Genomic DNA, 13,736 nt, shown 5'->3' with positions numbered 1-13,736 from the left:
GAAATTGGGGGATATTGACACCAGTCCACTGTCATGGTCAAATCACTTCCTGTTGAGATTTAGGCTTTCAGCACTTTCCCCTCTCTGCAGAGGCAGGGAACCTACTAGGATGGTCCGTCCTCTGAGGCTGATGGATCTACTGAGTTTCCAGACAGCTCAGAGGGATTTCTTGGCACTCCTGTCAAAGCCCAGGCTGACCTCTGGAACAACCGTTGCTCTTGAGCGCCATCTCCTGCTTTGTGGAGTTCATTTGGCTCCCTGGTATACTCCAGAGCTTGTTCTTTTGCAACGAGTCTGGTCTGTTTATTTTACGTAGAGTGAAGAAGGGCATTTCTGGCAGCTGATTGCATTGAACAGGTGAATTGACCCCCTGATGTTTGTGGATGACATAATTAGGTCCTGTAATAAGTGTTACCAGAGTAGGAACAGGGACAAAAAGAATATTAACAGTTTATATTATATATATATATTTCTTTCTTTTCCTTCTCCTCCTGCGATGAGGCTATATTTTAATATTTTAATGTTCCATTATTTTAATGTTGTATTTTATTTTTGTTTTTAAGTTGTAATCATTCATCTTGTTTTTATTATTGCTTGTAAGCCGCTCTGAGCCCGGCCTTGGCTGGGGAGGGCGGGGTATAAATAAAATATTATTATTATTATTATTATTATTATTATTATTATTATTATTATTATTATTTATCATTCTGTTAAGTAATGAAGTCGTAAATGAATCCCCTAAAATTATTCAAATTATATCCTCAGTTATAAATCCAGGCCCCAGTGTTTAACTGGCTGCTAGATTGGATGCACCATGTAACTCAACATTAAAGCTGTCCAAAGACTCTGAATGAGCTGTAGGTGTTCCATTTTGTCCAGTCGTGACCGACTCTGGGGTTGCGGCGCTCATCTTGTTTTATTGGCCAAGGGAGCCAGCGTACAGCTTCTGGGTCATGTGGCCAGCATGACTAAGCTGCTTCTGGCAAATCAGCGTAAGGTGTCGTGCTTTCGAACTGCTAGGTTGGCAGGAGCAGGGACCGAGCAACGGGAGCTCACCCTGTCGCGGGGATTCAAACCGCCGACCTTCTGATCGGCAAGTCCTAGGCTCTGTGGTTTAACCCACAGCGCTACCGTGTCCCACACCATAAACTTACAACCCTCTTAAACCACTTTGATAGTCATGGCTTCTCCTGGAAAATTCTAGGAACTGTTGTTTGTTGGGGTTGCTGGATATTGTAGCTCTGTGGGGAGTCTCCTAACAACTCTCAGCATCCAGTTCCCAGAATTCTTTGGGGGAAGGCATGACTATTAAAAATGATATTAGAGTGCTTTAAATATATGGTGTGACCCTTTTTAAGAGCTAAGTGCTAGCTGAGACTCCAGCCTGCCTTACACTATCCTCCTTTCCCCCAAATGCCTCTCAGCTATCACTTAGCTCTGCAGTGCACCTAGCCAACCTGTTTTTTAAAATAATTTAAAGCCACCTCATCTCTGCAAGGTGGAAAGACAAAGAGGTGGGGACACAGGTGGATTTAGGGGAGCATGACCGGTTCAGTTGCGCTGGGCGTGGAGCCTCAGGGGCACAACAGGGGACATCACAACTATGATTTAGAATGGAGTGCGAGAGGCAGGAGGCACTGAATTTTGGTGTAGCATATGACACCACTGAAATTTGAGACCCCAAGGTCTGCCACTGGTGGGGAACAGAGAGCCTTTTGGTGCCACACAGCAATTTCCTAATAGAATTTTTTTTTGTTTTGTTATCCAACACAGTGGTGAATCAAAGATCCAGCTCCCCAAGAGTCTGGTAGAAATACTCCTGTAGCAGAAAGGTCAGGTTTTCTTTTTAATACAGCTGTTTTGTGTAAGAGCAGTTGTGAACAAAAAAATGTTTTTAAAATTAAAATACAATGCCGTTATTATTATTATACCTCACCTTTTTCCTTGAAGGAGACTCAAGGGGGCTTACAGATAAAATAAGAACAGCTAGAAAGGAGGGGAACAAAAAATTTATTAAAATTAAACACACACATATATGCGACCCCCCATTTACGTGGGGGTTACATTCCAAGGCACCACATGAATCAGTGAAATCACATATATTTGAAGCGCTATTGAAAAAGCCTGCAAACACTCTGTTCCACCTCTGCCCCATTTTTGGGTCACTTCTGGGTTCAGCATGATGCACATGCGCAGAGTCACATGCATATTGAAATTGTGCAAATGGGGGGGAGGGTTGCCTGTATAGTCAAGAACCAGCAAGAAAAACCAGGCTTTATCTTTTCCTTTGTGCTGGTGGGAACAAAATGGAAGCAGGTGGTCTGGTGACAGACAGAACCCAGTGAAATGTCCTCACAAAATTAAAGAAACGACCACCACCCGCACATTGGACGTCTGTACGTCCACATGCAATTTTATATTGGAGTTTCTTCCCATATCAGATTATGCACTGATTGGTAAAATCTGAATTTAGGCTGGGGAAAGTGTGGGCTGCCATTTAGATGAGGAGGATGTCATGTGAACTATACAGAGAGAGAGAGAGAAAGAGAGAAATACAATCAGTTTCAAACCCAGCTTTAACTCCACTGTGACTTAGGAGCATGGTGATGTGATAGTTTTGCTTCCATTTTCAGGGTACATACAGAAGGTAGCTTTGGGGAATTCTTGCTCGGACCCATGGCACTTGTGTTATCAGGTCCTACTGAGGCATTCACTGACCGCTGTCCTCACCCACCCAGACTGTTTCTGACTACAATGCACTTGACACATGATACTCTGACTACTTAATAAGCCAGGAAGGGCAAGGGTCAAGCGTACAGCTGGTTGACCTCACACTTCCAAGAATCCTGTCCTCTTTCACACACTATTTAGGGTTTAGGAGCAGGTGACAACAAGAAATGTAAAATTTTGCTGTTTGAGGGTGGCAGAACTGCCTCTGCCCACCTGTTCTGAAGATTATGTTAATGTTAATAGATTCCAAACCATTGTCAGATTCGCCTTCCCTTCTATCTCAAGGCATGAAGGACCACAAACCACCCTGAAGTGTAGCTGCAATTCCAGTTTAACTGTAATGGATTCCCCTCCAAAGAAATGTTGGGAACTGAAATCTTGTGCCAGGAGAGCTACTAATGCTCTGTATTCCAAAGCAGGCAGGCAGGCAGGCAGGAAGATTTTAGACCTTGTAGAACACAAGATATGAGACAAAACGCGCAGGCACATTTGCCAATTTGTTTTGTGAGAAACTTACCTCTTTCTGTCTTTCAGGGTTTTCAACCAACAAATGAAGACATAGCAATGACTGACGTTTAGGAAAGCAGATCTAGCCAATCAGATGAAGAGACAACTAGAATGAAAAACCCACTGTCTTTAGAAGGAACTTACGGGTTCTTTTTTTTTTTTTAGTCCTTTTTTCCCCTTTCTTGTCTTCCTTGGTGGAGTAATAATAGCTGCCCAGCAGAAAACAATTCAGGTAGCCAGGATTTAGTGTAGCTGTGTACTGGACAAAAGGTACCCAAAAACAAAAGGTAGCAATAAAGATGGAAATACATAATATTTCTAACACAGGTCTTATTTCTTAACCACCACCCCCAAAAAAGTCCCCCTGCCTCCTAGCTGGTAAACATTTTTTTAAAATATATTCATTGCCAATGCAGATAACTCTTACACCCATATTGCAAAGAACAGGACTGGATGATGGTGATGTATTGAATTTATATACAGTACCGCCCTATACCTGGGGGTCTCAGGGCACTTCACAGAATAAAAGCAAGATATAAAACCACAAAATACCTAATAAAAAGAAAAACAACAACTCAATACCCCCCCCCACAAAAAACACACACATTTTAAAAGGCCTAGGATGTAAATTGGATTAACCAAATTCCAGGTTAAAAAGGAACGTTTTTGCCTGGCGCCTAAAGGTATATAATGAGGGTGCCAGGTGAACTTCCCTGGGGAGAGCATTCCACAGACAGGGAGCCACCGCAGAAAAAAAGACCCCGTTCTCATGTTGCCACCCTCCAAACCTCTCGAGAAAAGGGGCACACAATGGAGGGCCCCAGTAGATGATCTCAGGGTCCGGGTAGGTTCATATGGAAAGAGCTGAGAGAGCATGGGTTATGCCCATCCTACAGAGTAACCTAGAACAAACCCAAGACTGTACTGTATAGCAGTGTTGTCTATGCCTCATGTGTATATTGAAATGGTAAGGGAGCTGTGAAGTTGATGGCAGCAGCAGTGCAATTCATTAAAAGCTAGAGACAGCCAAGAAAAGAATGGAGGGCTTCATTTGTGGGTGGAAGGCCAGCATCTAGTGCCGGCTTCATGCACAGATTGAGCCTTACCAGCTGAGAAACAATGGAGCAGGTAGCTTCTGAAAGGTCAGGTCCACCAAGGTCTTACCACGGCTCAGTCACCAAATCTACCAGAAACGGTTGACCAGTTATCCAGTGCGGTTTATACTCCTTTGTCCAGTTATTTGGAAAACTAACTTTGCCCACTGCCCCAGGGGGGGAATTCCTGTGTTCACCCATGTATGAAGGCTGAAAAGTCTATGTGAAACCCCCAGCTCTCTCCTACAGCTCCAGCTCCCAGCATTCCTTGGGTTAAATCTATAACAAAGAAGCCTTTTTAAATCTTAACCTTTTCTTACCTCAAACCTGGTTGGGTCCTCTGCCTTCCCTCACCCATTTACTTCAACCTAGGTTTGTCAAAGTGCAAGTAGATGAATAGGTACCGTTCCAGCGGGAAGGTAAATGGTGTTTCCTTGTGCTGCTCTGGTTTCGCCAGAAGCAGCTTAGTCATGTTGGCCACGTGACCCGGAAAAACTGTCTGCAGACAAATGCCGGCTCTCTCGCCAAGTAAAGCAAGATGAGCGCTGCAACACCAGAGTCGTTCGCGACTGGACTTAATTGTCAGGGGTCCTTTACTTTTTTTTTTTTGTAGTATATTAGGTGACACTATTGAAGTCCCATCCCAGCCTTCTCCCTACCTCCCTAGCGTTGTCAAGTACACAACCCTGGAGACAAAAAGGAATCTTGGAGCACCTTAAAGTCAAACCTTATCTTTTTGTGGCATAAGGCGGGACAGCACAGTTGGGAGAGCGTAAGACTCTTAATCTCAGGGTTGTTGGTTCGAGTCCTGCATTGTGCAAAAGATCCCTGTATTGCAAGGGGTTGGATTAGATGACCCTCGTGGTCCCTTCGAGCTCTACTATTCTCTGAGCCTAAGGTCCCATGGAATGCTCAGCCCAGAAAAGCTTACGCCACAATGAATCTGTTGGGCTTTAGGATGCCTTTTGTGCTTTGCTGTGAAAGTCCTTTGGAATTTGTCACAATGAGATGACAAGGAACTCTGTTCTACAGTAATTATTTGTTCACAGGACATTCGCAATTTTCAAAACACTTTTATGGCTTTTACATTTTCAGTGGTACCTTGGGTTACAGACGCTTCAGGTTACAGACTCCGCTAACCCAGAAATAAGAGTTATTTCTCGGGTTAAAATCTTTGCTTCAGGATGAAAACAGAAAGCGCGCAGCAGCAGGCCCCATTAGCTAAAGTAGTACCTCAGGTTAAGAACGGTTTCAGGTTAAGAACGGACCTCCAGAACAAATTAAGTTCTTAACCCAAGGTACCACTGTATTTGCCCGTTTACAGCATCATCAAAGCATGCCTCACAGACATTACAACCTCTGGCCACTAGGTGGCTCCTGGAGTCAGCTTGGTGCAGCTGCGGTCGCTCTCCCCTTGCATGCCTGTATGCACCTATGTCACCTCCATTTTTGTCCCAAGGTGAGCTGTGCATCAGACACTGCTGCAACCCTGCTCCGCTGTTGTCCATGCAATGTGTTTCACTTGGTACCCTCACCACCATTTTTATTTGTTAGGAAATAATGGTTCATTAATTCAATGGAGGGACGCGGGTGGCCCTGCGGTCTAAACCACAGAGCCTAGGGCTTGCAGATCAGAAGGTTGGCGGTTCGATTCCCTGTGATGGGGGGAGCTCCCGTTGCTCGGTCCCTGCTCCTGCCAACCTAGCAGTTCGAAAGCACGTCAAAGTGCAAGTAGATAAATAGGTACCGCTCTGGCGGGAAGGTAAATGGCGTTTCTGTACGCTGCTCTGGTTCGCCAGAAGCGGCTTAGTCATGCTGGCCACATGACCCGGAAGCGGTCTGAGGACAAACGCTGGCTCCCTTGGCCTATAGAGCGAGATGAGCATGCAACCCCAGAGTCATCTGCGACTGGACCAACGGTCAGGGGTACCTTTACCTTTACCTAATTCAATGGAAAAAGACTCAGTAGCAGAAGCAGAACTCTTCTCTAATAATAGCAATACTTAAGGTAGCCCTGCACTGCATCAATGCTACCAGGTGTCACTTCAGATGCTGTTAGACCACAACTCCTATCATCCTTGGTCATCGGCCATGTTGGTTTGGGGCATATGGGGCTTGGAATCTAGCAGCATCTTCTGGCCACAGGTTAGCTGCTGCCCCGGACTTACTTACAGGTTCTGTTTTATAATTTGTTATTACCCTCAACTCCACTGCATGCAACAGAGCCGAAATCTTAAATGAATCAGTTTCTGTACTGACCACCAATTAAATGCTAAGTAATTGTGTGAGGGTTAAACCACAGAGCCTAGGACTTGCCAATCAGAAGGTCGGCGGTTCGAATCTCCACTGTTCAGTCCCTGCTCTTGCCAACCTAGTAGTTCGAAAGCACATCAAAGTGCAAGTAGATTAATAGGTACCGCTCCAGCGGGAAGGTAAACGGCGTTTCCGTGCGCTGCTCTGGTTCACCAGAAGCAGCTTAGTCATGCTGGCCACATGACCCGGAAGCTGTACGCCGGCTCCCTCGGCCAATAAAGCGAGATGAGCGCCGCAACCCCAGAGTCGGCCACGACTGGACCTAATGGTCAGGGGTCCCTTTACCTTTTAATCGCGTGAGTAGCGGTAGTGCAACATAATGTAAATGGCAATGGTAGAAAAATGACCAGAAACCAAATATTAATTTGATTTCTCAGCCATCAATGGAAGCAACTTTATATATATTCCTTCCATCCCGTGAATTAATTTCAGATTGGACTAAATCCACCTAAAAACATTGGTTCACTTGACAAATTTAAGCCCCTTCCCCTAAATTGCAGATAATGCATGAGCTGGTTAAGGTATGCAGGAACTTATGATTGCTCTTCACTTCCTCTTTCAAACAGTTATACCCAATTCTGCTCCAGCCCTATGGAAACTACTCTGCTTCTTATTTGTCCGCACACCGATATTATTCCCCCTTTGCCACAATTAAGAGACTTTATATTTGGATCTGTTACACCTGACCCATATCGTATAGCATAAAGCATAAGCCCTTCTGATGCCTGGGGCATTTCCAAGCAGAATTCCAGAAATAAATCCTTATGCAAACACAAAATGACCTTCACTTAAAGTACACTTTTGCTCATAAAGCTGAATATTTTAGATTAATGAGCAATGATGACATCTGAGTTCTGGTGGCTATTAGCTGTTGGACATTTCATCTACAGTGGTACCTCGGGTTAAGAACTTAATTCGTTCTGGAGGTCCGTTCTTAACCTGAAACTGTTCTTAACCTGAGGTACCACTTTAGCTAATGGGGCTTCCCGCTGCCGCTGCACGATTTCTCATCCTGAAGCAAAGTTCTTTACCCGAGGTACTATTTCTGGGTTAGAGGAGTTTGTAACCTGAAGCGTCTGTAACCCGAGGTACCACTGTACTTGGAAGAGGGCTGAAGGGAACAGCTTGGTGGTTTTGATTGTAGCCAATGAGAAAGGGGGGATCTGATTTTCCCCCCCTGTAGTTTGCAAGAGGATATGCTTTGCTTTGGGGAAATCGATGCTGCTTTAAAGACTTGCCCTTTCTGTCTGGGTGTCTGCCCACTCCCCTCTGCTCAACATGTGCATTTGTAGATGAGCATAAACATATCTCACAGAGAATGAGCCCTGTAAAGGGCTGCCTGTGGAGTTTCCTATCTCTTGGGGAAAGGGAAAGCACGAGAAAATAATTTTAGTTTTCGAAGGCTTCTCCAGGTCAAAGGAGTTAACCTTCATCAGAATAGGCTGCCTTCTGCATTCCGAGCATAGAGTTCCACTGGAATGCCGGAACTGACATGTGGGAATTCTCTGACATATATCAGCCCCAGAGGGCATTTTTTCCTCTATCGCTTGTGTGAATAAACACTGAAGTGGTTTTATTAATCTTGTTATTTCCTGTGTGGTTTTCCTGTGTGCAGTGATTCTATAACAACTTGTCTGCTCCAACTTCGTACAGCATGCACAGTTGTCTTCTTGGGTCCAGAAAATAAGACAAGACAGATAAAGGTTACATAGCAATAGGACAGGCTTCTGCTAAGCCTGGGGACATGTAGCCTTTTCAGATGCACTTGGTTGGGCTTGTGGATGTCAAAAGCTGACAGCGGCCCAATCTGACTCTGCAAAAGATAATGGTATCGCCAGCCACTTGTGCACTTCTATACTGCTGATTGCCAAGAATAAAAGTTTGCAAATTTGCTTGCCAGCAGCCACTGGTTGCAAAATCAATGACATAAAAAGCCATCCCGGCTAAATCAGAACTGGGGTTGGAATGATGTGACTCAGGCCCCTATATTTGACACAGGCTAAAACAGTCCACAGATGACGTTGGAAAGCTGGTGATGGGCTGAACATTGATTCTTGGTATAACAGAGTATGGTCAATAGCATTGGCTGAGAAACTAACATGCCAGGTGGGAGTGGCAAAGGGCAAACACAATCCATACTCCTTTTATAACATATGGCAGATGTTTATTTGAATACATAAATGGTTCAGATTGTGGCTGGAATCCACCCAGCACTCAAGGGAAAATGTGACGTGATCTCTTAGAGTAATCAAATGAAACTTTAACACATGGCATGATAAAAGTCTGTACAGTAATTTTATCGGGACAAGTTACTTGTTGTTTACTGTTGTAACAATTGTTTTCTTAAAAAATTATCTTCTGAACCATGAAAATAAATAACTATATTATTATTATTTAAAAAAAACAGTTCACAGATATAGGGTTAAAATACTATGCTCAGAAGCAGAAACCTCCCCCCCCAAAAAAAAAACCTGATTGAATCTGCAAAGCCCTGCTCTGTGACTTGAAAGCTTACACCTTGCCTTTTTATCTCTTTGCTCCAAATGAACATTTCACTTTACATGTTCTGTGTATGGCAAGGAACAACGCCCGCCTTCTTCTCTCCCCCCCCCCCCCGGTTCATTTTGTTGCTTCTTTCACGGAGAAAGGGCGTTGAAATCCGCTACAGATGTAAATACACCCCACACTTGGCTTTGCTGCAGTTTCTTCTGCATTGAGAACTCCCCCTCCCCAAACTCCCACCTCCCCTTCCCCTTTAATATCTGCTAAGGGATTAGTGACATATTCGCAAAACCAAAACAAGCAGATCTGTTGGTCTAGGGTGGCTGTTTTTGTCCCTCCTCCTCCTCCTCCTCCTCCTCACACTATGGTTCATTGAGCCTGCCCTTCTTTTTTTAAAAAAGAAATCCCTCCTTGCTCTCCCAGCCTGCAAAATAAAACATGCCTTGCTTTGTAACAGGAATTTCCTGTAGCCAGAAAACTACACACACACACACACACACACCCCGCACGGCTCAGATCCTGCTCATACACGTGTCGTGTCTCCTCCCCTCCTGGGCTCTGCACATGTCACTGCAGCAGAGCTGTCTAGTGAAGAAGTTGTTGCGGCTAAAAATGGAATGCGCCTCACATGGGCGGCACACGTGACCGAGAGAGGCAAGGCTTTCTAAACAAACAGCCCTTCTGAGATGGATATGGCTTTTGAAAACACAAGGAGCAGAAGAGAGCAACTCACATGGGATGGTGGGAGAAAGGCAGGCCTCCCGCTGGCTGGAGACAACACCCTGGAAAAGGCACATGGCAGGTGGCTTTGCCAGGCAGGGTGGACCCTGTTTGACTTTGCCCTGATCCAATAAAGCAGACTCTGAAAATAAAAACAACACAGATATTGAAAACAATGGCCAGATCTGCCTCCTTAAAGGGAAAGCTAAACTAAAAGGGATCAAAACAACTGGTCTCGAGTGAACCAACCGGCCTGTAATTTTCAAGCTTTGAAGATTTCATGGGAACACCCCTCAAATGAGGGGTGTTCCATGTCCCACTGGGTGTACCCCTCCTCCTATGTGCTCTGGGGTCTTGCTGTAGCCAACTGGGGCACTCAAAAGTGCTTTGCCCAAAGCTCTCTGTTTTGTACCGTTCGAAAGAACTGGAGAAGCTTAAGACTTGAACTCAGTAGCTCCTGAGCAGAGGAGGGTTCAGCCAGGCTTTGTGCTGTGTTGCCAGCATGTTCCCTATCGGAAACTGAGTGATGGTGAAGGAGATTCCCTTCCCCGCGGACCCCTCAAGTCAACTTTTGACAGGGTGCGGTGGGATTGCACACCTAGCAGTCACCACCATGACACCAGGTAATTGACGAGTGGGGCTCCCAGACCCACCCGTAAAAGTGGACCCATGATGGGGTGTAAGGCAAAGATCTGGACTGCCAGGCCAAAAATATTCCCCACCCCTGCACTAGGGAGATGCTCACAAAGTGAGAGAACGTGTATATGGGCATGCTATTCATGGTGTGGCTGAAAGGGCCAGTGCCACCCGCAACTCGTCTATTCCTAGCTGGCTCTGTCTGGCTTTATTTTCCCACAGCTTCTGTCAACTCCACCTCCCTTGACTCCTTGGCTTCTGCTTATTGCTTCATCTACCACCTTTCCTAAGGCTTCTGTGGCCACTGTCTCTTTCCTTGACCCCTGCATCATCACCTTTTCCTATGCTCCCAACCCGGTCTTGAAACAGCTCCCATAACCATCGGTTCCCTTCTTCTGGCTGGTACACTTCCTTTCCTAAGTCTCCTGCCTTTCGTAATACAGTCGCATTTCACTTTCTGGGCGAACCGGGGCACCATCCCAAGGTGTATTTTGGGTGTTTTTTAAAATGGAGCTTGTAAAACTCTTCTCCTAATGTTAAGTGTTGCTGGGCAGGTGTCTCTCTTACAACCACAGACTGGCCGTTTGCTCTTGGGTGGTTACACTGAAGTCCAGCCATTCGTTTGCCATTTAGTGTTAAATTTAGGAACTTGATCCGGCCATTAGGCTGCATCCCTGTCTTTCCCACCACACCCTGTGGGAGCCAGTGTAACAGGTGGGTGGCGCTACCTTGCCTGTCAATCATTTGACATCACTATGATACCAGGTCATAGTTTTGGCTGTGTGGGTGTTCAGGTGCTATGCAATTAAATTAAGTTATGGCATGATGATTCTGGTTTTTGTTGAACTGTGGACAATGCCGGTCATATTATGTGACAGCAGCCTCAGGCAGCAAGCGGGCTTTTGGTGCCATTAAGGGAGATGGGTGTGAGTGACAGTCTAGACCCACAAAGCACAATCCGGCAGGGAGTCCAACTGAAATAAATGGGAATTGCACAACAGCATAATGTTGTTGGATTTTGCACCTCTGGCCCCAAGATGTCTTGGGGTGGCCTTAGCGTCAGACAGCCCCTTCTAGCATGAGACGTGAGGAGGCAGAAATAAGGTGATGGAAGTGTAGTAGTTACCATTGGAGTTTAACCATAAGGATGTACAATGAGTCCTCCTGGATGAGTCCCATCTACAGCAGTTTAACATCCTGTTCTCATGGTGCCTGGTATGTTTGGAACTGCCTTCCAGGAACCCTGCATGTTATCACCTCTGTTCCTTCCTTTAAACCTCTCATTTAAGCCCAGCTTTTTCAGGAAACATTTGGCTAGTTTTCATCCCTTGCTGTTAACTCAAGATTGTACTGAAGACTATTGAAGCACATGCAACCAAAACAACTTCATATTGCTTTCCTCTTTACTCCTGCCTCTTCTGTTTCCCTTGTGTGCTGAAATTTTAGAATGTAAGCTCCTTGGAGCAGGGACCTGCCCTCTTGTACTTATAGTTATTTATAAAATAAATGAATAGAGAGTTGCCAACTGACCAGGGGAAAATGCCTGAGCTCCTCTTGTGCACTTAGCAATAGTTTGGTGTGCAGCAAAAATCATGGCAAACTCATTACAGCATGGGGATAAGCACCACTGCCAGCTAACATCTGTGTACCAAGCCGCTGTTGAAGACGCAGCTATGGCAGCTGGTTGAAAAGCTGGCATCCTAGAGATGTTGAACTAAACATAGCCTTCCCAAACCTGGTGCCTTCCTGACGTTTTGGACTACAAATATTGGCCACGCTGCCTACGGCCAACAGGAGTTGTAGTCCAAAACAAGTGCAGGGCACTGGGTTGGAGAAGGTTGAACTAAAATATACTGGTGAATCATCTACTCAACCCAGTTCCATTGCCAATTACTCATAGGTTATTAATCAACTGCCAAGCAAGTTCCTTCAAGCCAGCATGCCTGTGGGCAAGGAAACCACGAGCCGCAGTGCACCCTGATAACTGTGTCCAAACATTTTGCTACACGTGCAAGTTATCTTAATTACCCAAGTGAGAGCAGCAGGCTGCGGCACGAATCGGTCAGGGTCAAAAAGACAAATTGCCCTAATGCAGCTGCTGGCACGTGAGATGACCTTGGTTTTTGTATAAACTTCCTTGGGGATTACGTTTTTTTTTTATAAAAAAAAAAACCAACCCAAACCCCAAACGACATCAAAGGACTTCACTGTAAAATAGCTGAAATGTGGAATGCTGCCCAAGTTAGGTGAATTCTAGGTTAGGAGGAGCAGCTAGCAAAACTCACGCCGACCTACAAAGCTTGCCTCTCTCAAAAACTTCTGCAGTGCCTCTGTGCCAAAAAAAGAAAAAGAAAACCAGGCAAAGCGGGTGAGCGAACGCCTAGACACCTTGATTGGTGTTTTGTATTCTGCAGCTGTTCTGTGCCTACGTGTGACTGTATTTGCAAACCAATCTGACTGCACCAAAAAATAGCATGGGGGTGGACGGTGGGGGGAGCAAATCCCTTGGCTTTCTCCGGAAAGAAGGGTAATAAATCTCTCTGCAGGGAAAACTGCAGTGCTGTGCATAGGCCATATATATATATATATATATATATATATATATATATATATATATATGCTGTTGGAATATAACCTTGTTGTTTTATTTAAAGAGACTGCCCTACATTCCAGGCTACCTCAGTTTCACAAACACCTACAATAATACCACACCACACCCCATACAGTTCTACCTTCCAACCAAGTGCCGGAAAACTTGTGTACAAGCATGCACAACCACCCACCACTACCTTGGCCCTGAAGAACCTCACAGAAGGGTCACAATGGCCTCCACATAAACCCCGCTTTCTCCCGAACTCCCATTTAAGAGGAACAAATATTCCCGAACTCCACAGTCTCCAAAACCTCTCCAGTACCCTATGGGAGGCTCCTTTTTCTCTAGCTCCCAATTTCAGTGTGCTCTTTAATGCACCACCGCCACACCTCCTCTCAGCTGCATTCAGCCAACTCACCAGTATGGAGTAATGACACCTCTCTCTCTTTTTTGCTGCCCACGGCAGCCATTTTGTGCTGGCACCCACCACAATATAAGAGTACCGGCACTTCCATTTTTTACTATAAAATGACCACCTGACCCCCTCTCCCCAGTCTAGTTTAACTCTCCCCCCCCCAAAAAAAACCACCACAAAGCAGTTTACAAAGTTCGCAGAACTCAGCAAACGAAGCATTTCAAAT

At 45.3% G+C, this 13,736-nt stretch overlaps 2 long non-coding RNA genes across 2 annotated transcripts; one reads left to right on the top strand and one right to left on the bottom strand.

Annotated features, from left to right (window-relative positions):
• Nucleotides 1-1,171: 1,171 nt before the first annotated feature.
• LOC310830714 lies at nt 1,172-3,624 on the top strand. The gene is made up of 2 exons (XR_014557688.1): nt 1,172-1,832; nt 3,265-3,624. It is a non-coding gene; the product is annotated as an uncharacterized lncRNA (long non-coding RNA).
• Nucleotides 1,997-13,068, bottom strand: LOC310830712. The gene is made up of 2 exons (XR_014557686.1): nt 9,880-13,068; nt 1,997-3,496 (listed from the first exon to the last, which is right to left on the bottom strand). It is a non-coding gene; the product is annotated as an uncharacterized lncRNA (long non-coding RNA).
• Between the last annotated feature and the right edge of the window lie 668 nt (nt 13,069-13,736).

Source organism: Podarcis gaigeae (genome assembly GCF_964106915.1).
Source record: "Podarcis gaigeae genome assembly, chromosome: 13".
NCBI lineage: Eukaryota > Metazoa > Chordata > Lepidosauria > Squamata > Lacertidae > Podarcis > Podarcis gaigeae.
This window is presented reverse-complemented; position numbering and strand designations above follow the sequence as displayed.